The sequence below is a fragment of the Mobula birostris genome, chromosome 28 (genome assembly GCF_030028105.1).
Source record: "Mobula birostris isolate sMobBir1 chromosome 28, sMobBir1.hap1, whole genome shotgun sequence".
NCBI lineage: Eukaryota > Metazoa > Chordata > Chondrichthyes > Myliobatiformes > Myliobatidae > Mobula > Mobula birostris.
The window spans coordinates 26,965,183-26,980,270 of NC_092397.1; the positions used below are offsets into that span (position 1 = coordinate 26,965,183).

General features: G+C 45.6%; 1 protein-coding gene and 1 non-coding gene across 2 annotated transcripts in view; one reads left to right on the forward strand and one right to left on the reverse strand.

The window, feature by feature from the left end:
• Nucleotides 1-15,088, reverse strand: part of LOC140189165 (uncharacterized) — a 315,492-nt gene that overhangs the window by 257,488 nt on the left and 42,916 nt on the right. The gene's annotated exons all lie outside the window — the stretch shown is intronic.
• Nucleotides 122-193, forward strand: trnag-ucc (transfer RNA glycine (anticodon UCC)). The gene has a single exon. It is a non-coding gene; the product is annotated as a tRNA-Gly (tRNA).

A 15,088-nucleotide genomic window follows, 5' to 3' on the forward strand; every position in this document is an offset into this window, starting at 1 on the left:
ACCGGAATAAAACTTGCAGCAGAGTGAGGAATGATCCGACAGAAAGCAACTTGGGGACTGGTCGAATCACATGGAACTATGGGAGACGCCTCACTACTCGGATGCTTTGCCACGTCATTGAGCGATGGTGGTATAGTGGTGAGCATAGCTGCCTTCCAAGCAGTTGACCCGGGTTCGATTCCCGGCCATCGCAGATTGTACAGTTTTAGACGACATAACATATAAACCTTTGACATAGACACGATCCACGCAGAACTCTAAGGGCCATCACGCTAATTCACGCTGTGAGTGTAAATTGATTCATTAATTATCATTCACTGGTCATGAATCAGAGTTGGAATTAACATCCCTCGAGAGTTTCTCGTTAAATCCTGTTCTGACTCTATTCCAGATTCTACAAGAATGGACACTTCACAGGAAGGATCGGCAGGATTTGTAAAGTGTTGCCTGATTAAAGTGTTTGAGCTTGTTTGCCTTCATTGGAATATCAGAGCCTGAGAGGAAACTTGACCGAATTATCAGAATCAGAATCCTTTATTATCGCCAAGTATGTGACACATACAGGGAATTTGATGCCGGTTTCCCTGAGCTCTCGCTGTACAGAATCAAAAAGCAAACAAAACAATAGTGTAAATAACCTTGAACTATATACAATGAGGTACTGTGTACCAGAGTATGTACAGGTGGACTTCGTTTATAATAGACTAAAATTCAAGTGTTCATAAGACTGATGGCAGACGGAAAGAAACTGTTCCTGTACCTACGGGTCCTGGCATACAGTGATCTAAAGCGCCTACCAGAAGGAAGGAGTTGGAACAGGTGATGTCCAGGGTGTGGTGGGTCTACAGTGATGCTGTTTGCTCGCTTCCTGACTCGATGAGAGACATAGACTGGGCAGATAGTCAGAATTGGTTTCCCAGGGTAGGGGTTTGAAATTCCAGCGGGAATGAATTTAAGGTAGGAGAGAGTTTAAAGATATGCGGGTCACGGTTTCAGACAGAGTGGGGTGGGTGCTTGGAACGGGCTGTCAGGTTCAGAGACGGAAGATATACAATGTGTTTAGATAGGCATATGAATATGTTAGTGTAGAGCGACATCGATAGAGGCACAAAGAGAAAATCTACAGATGATGGAAATCCAAGCAACACAGAAAATGTTGGAGGAACTCAGCAGGCCAGGCAGCATCTGTGGGAAAAATACAGTCGACGTTTCGGGCCGAGTCCCTTCATCCGGACTGGAGCAAAAACCGATGAGGAGTCAGAGTTAGACGGTGAGGGGAGGAAGAAACACGAGGTGATATTTGAAACCGGTGGGGGTGGGGAGGTGGCTGGTAAATTAAAGACCTGAAACTTTGGTTGGTGAAAGAGACACTGGGCTGGAGAATAGGGAAGGAGAGGAGGCCATGGAAGAAAGAAAAGGGGGAGGAACACCAGAGGGAGGTGATGGGCAGGTAACAGATAAGGTCAGAGAGAGAAAAGAGAATGGGGCTTCGTGAAGGAGGGTGCATTACCGGAAGTTTGAGAAATCGATGTTCATGCCATCAGGTTGGAAGCTACCCAGATGGAATATAATGTTTTGGTCTTCCACCCTGAGTGTGGCTTCATCGCGACAATACTGGAGGCCATGGGCTGCCATGTCGGAATTGGAATGGGAAGTGGAATTAAAATGGGTGGCCACTGGGAGATCGCTCTTGTTCTGGTGGAGGGAGTGTAGGTGCTCGGCGATGTAGTCTCCTAATCCGTATCGGGTCTCACCGATATACATGAGGCTACACCAGGAGCACTGGATACAGTAGATGACCCTAAAAGACTCACAGCTGAAGTGTCGCCTTACCTGGAAGGATTCCTTGGGGCCCTGAATGGTACTGAGGGAGGATGTGTAGGGACAGGTGTAACACTTGTTTCACTTGCAAGGATAAGTGCCAGGAGAGAGATCAGTGGGAGGGACGGACACACATGGGATTCACATGGGATCCCTGCAGAGAGCAGAACGTAGAGGGGGGAGAGAAAGATGTGTTTGGTGGTGGGATCCCGCAGGAGATGGCGGGAATTACAGAGAATTGTGTGCTGGAGGTGGAGGCTGGGGTGGGTGAGGTAGGTGAGGACAAGACAAACCCTCTCCCTGGGGGAGGGAGCGAGGATGCGGTGGGGGCAGACGTGAGCAAAATGGAAGAGATTCTGTTGAGAGCTGCTGTCATGGTGGAGGAACGGAAGCCCCTTTCTTTGAAAAAAGACGAATTTCTCCTTTGCTGTTGAATGAAAGGACTTATCCTGAAGGCAGATGCAGCGGAGATGGAGGAATTGAGAGAAGGGGCGGGCATTTTTACATGTAATGGGGTGCGAAGCGGTATAGTCCAGGTAGCTGAGAGAGTCTGTGTAGTTATAATAGACATCAGTAGACAAGCTGCCTTCAGAGATAGAGACAGAGAGATGGAGAAAACGGAGGGAACTGTCGGATATGGGACAGGTAAACTTTTGGGCAGGGTGGAAGTTGCAGGCAAAGCTGATGAAGTGGACGAGTTCCACATGGGTGCAGAAAGAGGTAGCAATGCCGTCATTTACATAGTGTAGGGAAAGTTAGGGAGCGACACCAGTGTAGGCTGGGAACATAGACTGTTCCACGTAGCCGACACACAGGCAGGCACAGCTGGGACCCATGCCGGTGTCCATGGCTCACCTTGTGTTGAAAGGAAGTGGGAGGACAAGTTCCGCCAGACGGAGATGAATGGTGGTGGAGGAGAGCTGGTTGGGTCTGGTTTCCCGATGGAAGCGGAGAGATTTGAGACCTTCCTGGTGCGGGGGTGGGTGGTTTGCTGGACGTGTATAGGGATTGGACATCCATAATGAAAATAAAATGATCGGGGACCTATATGGGATGAAAACAATTAAACTCCAACTGAATGATCCAAAATTAAATCAAAACCACGACATTAGACCCGGCAAGTCCGTTAGTTCCAAGGATGTCGCTCGAGGAAATATACACTTATGGTCAAAGAGAATGGTGAAGGAGTATGTAACTTACACACTCCTGACAAAAATATACCATGCGCCCTGGGTACTGTACTCTCTCTTTCCCCTTCTTCAATCCGGCTGAAGGTGCAGGACAGCACGTACTACAGGCTCGTGGACTCCGCCGTTATGTCCATTGGATGGTGCCCGAGTCGATAAGATGGAGTCTTGACCTCACAATCTACCCGTTATGATGCGGCACCTGATTGTTTACCCGCACTGTGCTGTCTCTGTCGCTGTTACATTTCATTCTGCATTCTGTTATTGCTTAACATTGTTCTCTCTCAATACGCTGTGTAATGATTTGATCTCTAGGAATAGTGTGAAAGAGAAGCTTTCAGAAAATATTTTAATTCCCACTGAAGTTAATGCGGCAGTCGCAGGGTCTCCGGACAGCACAGCGTTACCCAGCTGGCAATAAAACGCGCCGCAAAAACTGCCGGGTTACCTCCGTCCCTGGGTGGGCTCGGACCACCAACCTTTCGGTTAACAGCCGAACGCGCTGACCGATTGCGCCACAGAGACAAACTGGAAAAGGAGACTATGAATGGTCTATTCCGGGGTTGGAAGATGGTGACTAACAATCGATCAACACACATCAAAGTTGCTGGTGAACGCAGCAGGCCAGGCAGCATCTCTAGGAAGAGGTACAGTCGACGTTTCAGTCCCAGACCCTTCGTCAGGACTAACTGACGAAGAGTGGTAAGAGATTTGAAAGTGGGAGGGGGAGATCCAAAATGATAGGAGAAGACAGGAGGGGGAGGGATGGAGCCAAGAGCTGGACAGGTGATAGGCAAAAGGGATACGAGAGGATCATGGGACAGGATGTCCGGGGAGAAAGACGGGGGGGGGGAGGGGAACCAGAGGATGGGCAAGGAGTATAGTCAGAGGGACAGAGGGAGAAAAGGAAGAGTGAGAGAAAGAATGTGTGTGTAAAAATAAATAACGGATGGGGTACAAGGGGGAGGTGGGGCATTAGCGAAAGTTAGAGAAGTCGATGTCCATGCCATCAGGTTGGAGGCTACCCAGACGGAATATAAGGTGTTGTTCCTCCAACCTGAGTGTGGCTTCATCTTTACAGTAGCGGAGGCCGTGGATAGACATATCAGAATGGGAATGGGACGTGGAATTAAAATGTGTGGTCACTGGGAGATCCTGCTTTCTCTGGCGGACAGACCGTAGGTGTTCAGCAAAGCGGTCTCCCAGTCTGTGTTGGGTCTCGCCAATATATAGAAGGCCACATCGGGAGCACCGGAGGCAGTATATCACCCCAGCCGACTCACAGGTGAAGTGTCTCCTCACCCGGAAGGACTGTTTGGGGCCCTGAATGGTGTTAAGGGAGGAAGTGTAAGGGCATGTGTAGCACTTGTTCCGCTTACAAGGATAAGTGCCAGGAGGGTGATCAGTGGGGAGGGATGGTGGGGACGAATGGACAAGGGAGTCGCGTAGGAAGCGATCCCTGCGGAAAGCAGAAAGAGGTGGGGAGGGAAAGATGTGCTTAGTGGTGGAATCCCGTTGGAGGTGGCGGAAGTTACGGAGAATAATATGTTGGACCCGGAGGCTGGTGGGGTGGTAGGTGAGGACCAGGGGAACCCTATTCCTAGTGGGGTGGCGGGAGGATGGAGTGAGAATCTCCCCCTCCCCCTCCCACTTTCAAATCTCTTACCACTCTTCCTTCAGTTAGTCCTGACGAAGGGTCTCGGCCTGAAACGTCGACTGTACCTCTTCCTAGAGATGCTGCCTGGCCTGCTGCGTTCACCAGCAACTTTGATCTGTGTTGCTTGAATTTCCAGCATCTGCAGAATTCCTGTTGTTGCGTTTCTAAGACTAATAATCGATGTTGTGAAGCGGCATTTCACATATCACAATCACAACATTGGAATTAAACTTGAACTTCCACCAACGGCAGCTGACACCGCGGCTTACCCGGAATCCCAAAGGCTGTAATAAAAGGATAGTAAACGTCTTCTATTCGCCAGATGACTGGATACACCATTTCAGTGAGAGTCTGTGATTTCTCTTGTTCCCGAATTCCCAGCTCCGTTAGACACTCTGAGCTGATGCATTAAAAACGGCCTCGATTCAAACGGAGTCTCAATCTCCAGCGATACGGTCAAACACTTCACTAATTGTCTTAGTGACGAGCACGTGAACAACCACTTTAATTAAACACCATTGTCTCTGATGTAAACATTGGACGATTGAAGACCAATATATCACAATTCTTGGGCATTACTTCAGCAGAGTATTTGGTGGCAATGAGGCCGGTAGATTTAATTTTAAACTCTACATTTGTCACGGAAGAGCTACTTTTTACAGATTTCATTGTTTATTGTTTGATCATTATTGCGCTACAAATGGAGACCAGCACCCCTGAACGACGCATATCTCGTGTCCCTCAGTGCTGTCCTTCAGTCCTGCAACTCCCTCCTGGTCGCACACACAAACAGTCTGGAAACACAGATACGAAGAAAAATACAACAGAGAAAACAAGGTCGGGATAGAAAGCGTCAAATAACGACGTTCTTGATGTACAAACACGAGAAAATGTGCAGATGCTGCAAATACAAGGCAATACCCAGACAGTCCGCTGAGTTCTTGCAGCATTTTGTCTGTGATATTGCTGATATAACAGATTTTATGAGCATCTCAAATCTGACAAAGGTCAAAGGAAATTGTCTTGAGCCGGAGGGCAGTGAGTCTGTGGAATTCTTTGCTGTCGACGGCGATGGAGCCCGAGTCACTTGGTATGCTTAACGCGGAGGGTGGTAGTTACTTGCTCAGTAAGGAAGTCAAAGACTGTGGAGAGAAGGCGTGAGAATGGAGTCGATGAAGATAATAATTCAGCCAAGATGGAATGGGGCAGACTGACTCTGCTGCCTTCTCTTACGGTCTTATGACCGTATCCCATCAGCGCCTGGGTTCAAGTGTACAGAGTTGTTCGCACTTCTGTTGTTTATGTTTCCTCAAAGTCGTATTTATTGTTCTGTGTTTATCAGTCTGCATTTCACGGGTGGTGTAGAAAACTGCACAAAACACAGCGTGATATAATCATTTGCAGGTTGACTGTGTGGTTAAGAAGACATACGATTGTATTTAACTTCATCAACCGTGGGACTGAGTTCAGGAGCCGACAGGTAATGTTACAGCGATATAGGACCCTGATCAGACCCCACTTGGAGTACTGTGCTCAGTTCTGGTCACCTCACTACAGGAAGGATGTGGAAAGTATAGAAAGGGTGCAGAGGAGATTTACAGGGATGTTGCCTGGATTGCCGAGCGTGCTTTATGAGAATAAAAGCATAGAGACATAGAAAACCTACAGCACAATACAGGCCGTTCGGTCCACAAAGCTGTGCCGAACATGTCCCTACCTTAGAAATGACGAGGCTTACCTATAGCCCACTATTTTTCTAAGCTTCATGTACCTATCCAAAAGTCTCTTAAAAGACCCTGTCGTATCCGCCTCCACCACCTTTGGCGGCAGCCCATTGCACGCACTCACCAATCTCTGAGTAAAAACCTTACCGCTTCATCTCCTCTGTACCTACACCCCAGCACCTTAAACCTGTGTCCTCTTGTGGCAACCATTTCAGCCCTAGGAAAATACCTCTGACTATCCACATTATCAATGTCTCTCATCACCTTATCCACCTCTATCAGGTCACCTCTCATCCTCCGTCGCTCCAAGGTAAAAAGGCCGAGTTCATTAAACCTATTCTCATAAGACATGATCCCCAAGACATGCTTTGAGGGTCCGATGGAGTCAGACCCCAAGATCCTTCTGATCCTCCACATTGCCAAGAGTCTTACCATTAATACTATATTCTTCCATCATATTTAACCTATCAAAATGAACCACTTCACACTTATAACTTAAAGATTGAGTGAACTCGACCTTTTCTCCTTGGAGCGACGGGGGATGAGAGGTGACCTGATAGAGGTGTATAAGATGATAAGAGGCATTGATCGTGTGGATAGTCAGAGTCTTTTTCCCAGGGTTGAAATGGCTCACACCGTTTTAAGGTGTTTGGAAGTAGGTACAGATGAGAAGTCAGGAGTAAGTTTTCTTTACGCAGAGTGTGGTAAGTGCGTGGAATTGGCTGCCGGCGACGGTGGTGGAGCCTGATGCATTAGGGTATTTTAATGGACTCTCGGATAGGTACATGGTGCTTAGAAAATAGAGGGCTATGGGTCACCCGAGGTAATTTCAAAAGTCAGTCCATGTTCGGCACAGCATTTAGGGGCCGAATGACCTGTATTGTGCTGCAGGCTTTCTATGTTTCAATGTTTCTATATATAGAAAGTTAACAGAACTGTTAGAGCGGGCATCAGAAGCTGGAAATAGGAGGTAGTAATAGAGGACAAATAAATGGCGGACGAAATTATTAGGTATTATGCGTCCGTCTGTTATGTTGAGGATACAAGCAGTATGCCAGAAATTCGAGAGGGGTAAGGGATGTAAGTGAGTGTAGTTGCTATTATTAAGGAGAAGGTGTTTGGAAGCTGAAAGACCGCAAGGTCACCTGACCAGATGGACTGCACCGCGGGTTTCTGAAAGGAGATAACGAGATCATGGAAGAGTTAATAGTGATCTTTCAGGAATCACGGGCTTCTGAAATGGTTCAGAGAAATAGAAAATTGTTAATCTGATTTTGTTCTTCTCGACAGAAGGGAAGCAAAATACAGAACACTACAGGCCGGTTATCAGGGCTGTTCTGGTTGGGAAAATGCTGGAGCCCATGAGGTTTCTGGGTGCGTGGAGACACCTGTTCAAATAGGCCGGCCTACATGGTTTCTTTCAGGGGAAATCTTGCCTGATTAATCTGCTGGAATTAATTCGGGAAATAACAGGCAAGATGGACAAAGGAGCATCAGTGGATGTTGTTTACTTGGATTTTAAAAGGCATTTGTCAAGGGCCGCAGATAAAGTTGCTAAACAATATTAGAGCCTACGGCATTACAGGAAAGATCCGAGCATCTGCCGCCAACATGGACTGGACTGCTTTCCTATTGAGCCGTACTTCTTCAGAATTGGACCCGACTCCTGATCTTGTGGCTCTGTGATTATGCAAAGGAATAGGATTATTCCAGAGAGTATCGGCCAACATTCATTAGGCTCTCCTGACCGGACAAACCTTATGATCCTCTGCCCCATTACCTCGGTCGTTAAAGATATCTTTCCTGAGGCAGGCAGGAGAGCGGGTTTGTTTGAGTCTATCTTCCTCAGACGGCGATAGAAGCCACAGGAGGAAAGAGTCTACTTCGGGTTAATTCAGCTGCAGCTCAGCCGCTGTCCATTGATATTTATGCCGAAGAACTGCCAGGAAACAAAGAGAAAGAACGCGGAAGAGACACGGTGGAAGAATGATTCCGGGAATGAGAGGGTTAACATATGAGCAGCGTTTATCCGCTCTTGGACTGTATTCCTTGGAGTTTAGAAGAATGAGGGGAGACCTCATAGAAACATTTCGAATGTTGAAAAGTATGGACAGAGTGGATGTGGCAAAGTTGTTTCCCATGATGGGGGAGTCTAGTACTAGAGGGCATGACATAAGGATTGAAGGGCGCCCATTCAGAACAGAAATGCGAAGATTTTTTTTATGTCAGAGGGTGGTGAATCTATGGAACTTGTTGCCACGGGCAGCAATGGAGGGCAAGTCAGTGGGCGTATTTAAGGCAGAGATTGATAGGTATCTGAGTAGCCAGGGCATCAAAGGTTATGGTGAGAAAGCAGGGGAGTGGGACTAAATGGGGGAATGGATCAGCTCATGATAAAATGGCGGAGCTGACCCGATGGGCCGAATGGCTGACTTCTGCTCCTTTGTCTTATGCTCTTATGGTTTTATGAACAGAATGTGTGACAGCAGGGCCACTGAAACTAGGTTCAGTAAATAATGTGAAACACATTCATTGCTGATATGTCGGGAACGAGGTCTCCGAATGCGTCGGAGGACAGACAGCACAGAGATAATATCAGGAGGGGGCAGGGTTATAGCAAATACGAGATGAAAAGCAGAGAGAAAGGAGCGAAATAAATCAACAAAGAACAGTTAATAAAGGAAACACTTATAAAGGAAACCCTCTATTGGAGCTTAGAAAAATAGAGGGCAATGGGTAACCGTAGGTAATTATTAAGATAACGACATGTTCGGCACAGCTTTGTGGGCCGAAGGGCCTGTATTGTACTGTAGGTTTTCTGTGTTTCTATGAAACGATGTGACGTCAGCAAAGAATCGACAAATGAAGATGAAGATAAGAATGAGCAACGTCCACAACGGAGCAGCGCGTCACCACGTTCAGACAACAGCAGAGAGGCGCAGCGGCAGCGTGCTGGGCCCATGGGCGTCCATTCGGCCGATGGATTGACGATTGTTTTCATGGAGAGCTTTGGAGGTGACGGAGGTCATATCAAATTAACCCGGGACTATCAGGATAGTCGAAAACTGTCCTGACGTGTGTAAACTTAGAGAGCATCACATGGAGAACGTTATGCGGATGTTTTTGGAAACTGGAACCCATGCCTGAGTGACTGGTGAGGCAGGTACACTCACAACATTAGAGAATTGTCTGGGCGACCACCTGAATCATCAAGACACTGAAGACAATAGCTAGTAAGCGAGCTCTTTTCTGGTGTGATTGGTAGTTGATTGTCAACACGGACATTGTGGGCCGAAAGGCTTGTTTTAGGGTCTCATGATTCTGTGAATCTATATTACATTTGTGTATCACAATAAAGAGTTTTATTTACTCTAGTAATGAGGGAGGGGGCTGAGAGAGATCCCATTGTGTATAAATAGACAGAGTGGGTGGTGAGCAGACTGACGCCACTCAGTGTGAACACATCATCCGACATGTTTTGATGTGTCCTAGTTGGCTGTGGCAATCTGAGTTAGAGTGCGAGCAGGAAGCTGCACGGATCAGTTCACTGTGAAAATGCGAGGGACAGCACTTCAGTCCTTGATCCACCGGCCACCCCAAGGTGAATAATAATTTTACACTCACCCGTCGATTTAAGTAACTTCGGGAATTCGTACGCGGATTGTCAGGGTTGAACCACTCGGACGCTAGAAGTGTATGACTGTGGTTCGAGCTGTTTTCTGAACGTGGTCACTGTGATTCCTCACTCTGGTGCAGTTCCTGTTATATCCGGTTGAGGTCGCCATCCTCCGACAGAGCGGAGATACACAACACCCAGTGTTTCAATGAAGTGGGAGTGATTGATTCAGAATTCGATTCGCTACATATCGTTTCCCGCCTGTCGCATTAAAAAAGCAGAAATATAAATATATAACTGTGATTAAAAATGTTGATTCCAACAACACGGATTTGGGCTCGAATGAGAGCAGTTCCTTTCGCTAATCCTTGAACACAACAGGTGACTGAATCGCTGGAGCAAACTGAGACACTGCTGTGGGAGGGACACGAGTGAAAGGCTCCAGTATTACAGCTGAGAAACATCAAGGTAATTCTGTTCACCCTCCTGTACTCTTAAATGTGCATGACATGAGCTATTAACTACAATTCCTCGTTAGTATAGTGGTTAGTATCCCCGCCTGTCACGCGGGAGACGGGGTTCAATTCCCCGGCGGGGAGAGATGAATTTTACTACATTATTCAACGGGAATATTGAATTCAAAAGACAAATAAAAGCGGACAAAGAATTTGTGTTTGCGCTATCCAGTTCATTGGGCATTGAGAAGGATGGAATTGCTCGGGCTGCTGTGATCCTTCCGAGAAGAAAGTGGTGTTATTGTCAACCTCTTTCCTCAAGAATCCCCTGAGAATCTATATCTCAGCACCGTTCTTTGTTACTTGTTCGTTGTTACACAGAGTCCATCATTCCGGGCATATTAATCAGGGGCTTCTGTTGTCAACTTTCAATTCCCGCATGGTCCCACCACAGTAGTAAGGTAACTAACTAATATCAGACCAGACGAAGGGTGCCGGTCGGAAACGTCGACTGTTTACTCTTTTCCATCGATTTACTTGGTCTGCTAAGTTCCTTCAGCATTTTGTGTGTGTTGCTTGGATTTCCAGCATCTGCAGATTTCTCTTCTTTGTGACCAATATTAAGTGTCACCCTGGAACACATCGATTGCATCCTCATCTTGTTTTGGTGTGCAAAATGGCTCCAATCCCCTGCTGTGCAAAGGGAAACTCTGCTCTTCAAAGACCTTTCTTCCCTGGGTTGACTGCACACTATCTGTGAACTATCCTTGTCAAGGCGCTACATTAACTTGACTTGCTGTAACATCCACAGTCCCCACTTCCCTTTGCGTCCGGTAAAGGACCACATGAATTGTGGATGCAGCTGAATTGCACAGAAAATTCGAGTCTCCCCAGTGATCCTGTCATCGTCTGTCTGCAGAGTAGGATTGCTGATCGATAGGAGGCAGCTGTCCTTCGGGTCCTCTCTCCACAGAGTGCTCTCATTAATAAACTTAAACAAGTTTCAACACCAGCAAGAATATAAACCCACTTGCCCACTGTGCACTGGAGTTGCACAAACTTCCTGGCAGAGAATGAGGCTAATCAGAAGGGTTCCAAAGGTGATGATAGAGTCGTATGTAACTCCTGCCCAAACTTCTTCACTTTAACAGCTTCTAACAGGATCTGCACGGATAAAATCAACGATGTTTTGCATTATTTCAGTCCAACAATGACACAAGTTCCTCCCCTCTCGGCCAGCAGGAAGTTTAATGCTGTTCAGATTTGAAAGGCCATGATGCAGCTTGCTGCCACTTTGTTAGAAATGTCTTTGATGACCAGACTTGTATCATGTAGCACTACAGCAGTGTTGTTAGCCGATCACTGCAACACTGGGGTCATTGAATTTTTTGAGGATGTAACTAGTAGACTGGATAGGGGAGAACCAGTGGATGTGGTATATTTGGATTTTCAAAAGACTTTTGACAAGGTCCCACACAGGAGATTAGTGTGCAAACTTAAAGCACACGGTGTTGGGGGTATGGTGTTGATGTGGATAGAGAATTGGTTAGCAGACAGGAAGCAAAGAGTGGGAATAAACGGGACCTTTTCAGAATGGCAGGCAGTGACTAGTGGGGTACTGCAAGGCTCAGTGCTGGGACCCTAGTTGTTTACAATTTATATTAATGACTTGGATGAGGGAATTAAATGCAGCATCTCCAAGTTTGCAGATGACACGAAGCTGGGCGGCAGTGTTAGCTGTGAGGAGGATGCTAAGAGGATGCAGGGCGACTTGGATAGATTGGGTGAGTGGGCAAATTCATGGCAGATGCAATTTAATGTGGATAAATGTGAAGTTATCCACTTTGGTGGCAAAAATAGGAAATCAGATTATTATCTGAATGGCGGCCGATTAGGAAAAGGGGAGGTGCAACGAGACCTGGGTGCCATTATACACCAGTCATTGAAAGTGGACATGCAGGTACAGCAGGTGGTGAAAAAGGCGAGTGGTATGCTGGCATTTATAGCAAGAGGATTCGAGTACAGGAGCAGGGAGGTACTACTGCAGTTGTACAAGGCCTTGGTGAGACCACACCTGGAGTATTGTGTGCAGTTTTGGTCCCCTAATCTGAGGAAAGACATCCTTGCCATAGAGGGAGTACAAAGAAGGTTGACCAGATTGATTCCTGGGATGGCAGGACTTTCATATGAAAAAGACTAGATGAACTAGGCTTGTACTCGTTGGAATTTAGAAGATTGAGGGAGGATCTGATTGAAACGTAAAAAATCCTAAAGGGATTGGACAGGCTAGATGCAGGAAGATTGTTCCCGATGTTGGGGAAGTCCAGAACGAGGGGTCACGGTTTGAGGATAAAGGCGAAGCCTTTTAGGACTGAGATTAGGAAAAACATCTTCACACAGACAGTGGTGAATCTGTGGAATTCTCTGCCACAGGAAACAGTTGAGGCCAGTTCATTGGCTGTATTTAAGAGGGAGTTAGATATGGCCCTTGTGGCTAGGGGGATCAGAGGGTATGGAGGGAAGGCTGGTGCAGGGTGGTTCTGAGTTGGATGATCAGCCATGATCATAACAAGTGGCGGTGCCGGCTTGAAGGGCCGAATGGCCTACTCCTGCACCTATTTTCTGTGTTTTCTATGTTTTCATGATCTCGTCTGGTAGGTCCCCAGAACAGGAACACTAGAATCCAGTTACACTCATCAGTCTCCTTCATGCTTCAATGCTGGCAGGTGTTAGTATTTTCTACTACAGACTCCAAATATCAATAAGTATTTGACAGCTTCTGTTCAGGCCAAAGGCTCAATTTAAAGACAAAGAGGATACTCCTGGCAAACAGCAGTGAACCTGCCATCCAATATTGTAAGTGCCATTAACAGAAGTTACAGGATCACTGGTGACGGGACATTGCACATACTGTTACCTAAATCTGATCCTATTACCCCATAGTTGCAGTAACAGACTTCACCCTCATCCTCATGAAGCAGCTTCAGAGCTGAGGATTTATGCAGTCCATGATGAGATGTTTATTGCCATCGTTGAAAGCAGTTCCATTGGCAAGTGTGATTTCTCTGGACAGTGCGGTCCAGTGCTCCCTTCACAGCTCTAATCTTCTTATCGAAGTGGTAAACAGAAACAAACTCAGTACAATTGAGGGGTAGAGACCGCACTGTTAACCCACCTTCCGAATGTCTGGGCCCCCTACAGCACACTCAACAACTCGACCAACATGCATTCATAACTAAGGGTCATGTTGTTTGAGTGGAACAGGAGCTGTGCTGCCTCGCCTGTGACATGAAGCACACAAACCACATACCCACTAACATTTCTCCCAGTTTCGGATCAGGAGAAGAAGCTGTCAATGCCAAACATTGACGTACCAGCTTACATCTGGTGCTATCTTACAATGGGCAGAATTACAATTGTACAGATTCTACAGTACAGATTGGGAAAGGATAATTTAAAGTAAGCTTCATAGTCTGTGGTGGTGATGGCGATAGAGGCTGAAACTGACTGTTATCAAAGTTGCCTTGGCACTGAGGGTATCTTTGAGTTCGGTGGCCAGGCTGTCTCCATCTTTTACCCCTACTGTGTCCACCGCCAACATCCCCATGTTTGTTAAAGTGAATCAAAGAAATGCAAAATCCATACAGTTAGAATAGCTTTTTCTAAACAATGCTATACGCTTTTCAAAACAAAAATAATACCAGTCACAAGTGGGTGACAAGTCAAAAGCATGTAAAGCAGGTAATGTTGAAAGTTAGAGTGAAATTGTAAACAGAAGTTAATCTAGTAATGATCAAAAACAATGTGGTTACTGTCATTTTATTAAATATAAAACAGAATACAATTTAAAATAACGTTCAAATTAATAAATAATTAATAAAATTAATTAATAAAATAACGGGCAACTGTCACAATATTTTTATACAATGGTCAATATTAATGAGACAGTGGTAGAACAGTCCAGGGAGTCTCCAGTCCTCACACAAATATTATCCATTCCCTTAACAGTTTGAATCTTCCAGTAATCTTTCTCCTTCAGCCCGTAGAATGATTGTATTTCTTACTTTAATGGCGAAAAGATGTATTTTACAACATTGGAAGGAGATTAATGCCCCAACTACGTTTTTTTCTTGTTCTCTCAAACGATACTATCTTTAGATTGGGAAAAAGTCAGAAGTAATCTTTATGATACTTCAGTAGAATTTGAACAGATCTGGAGATCTTTTATTCAACATTTTCATTTAATGTAACTTTTTTTTCTCTTTGATAGTATTTACATTTCCTTCTTGGTTTTTAACGGTTATTAATGGAGGTCGGGTTTGAGGACGTGATTGTTTAAGTTGTTTAAGTCTACTTGATACCTAGTTAGCCTATTGCTTTGCTTTGCTTTTTAGGTTAGTTGCACGGTGTTTTTTTTGGGGGGGGTCTTTTTTGGGGGGGGTTTCTTCTCTTTATTGTTATATATATGGAAAATTAGTATACTACTATATTACCTCATTATTTTATAACTAAAATGCACTGTTTGTATTGTTTTTTATGCATTAATATTTCCTGTAAATTTATATCGCAACAATGTATTAGTTAATATATGTTTTACCTTTTGTGTACTAATTCAATAAAAAATTTAA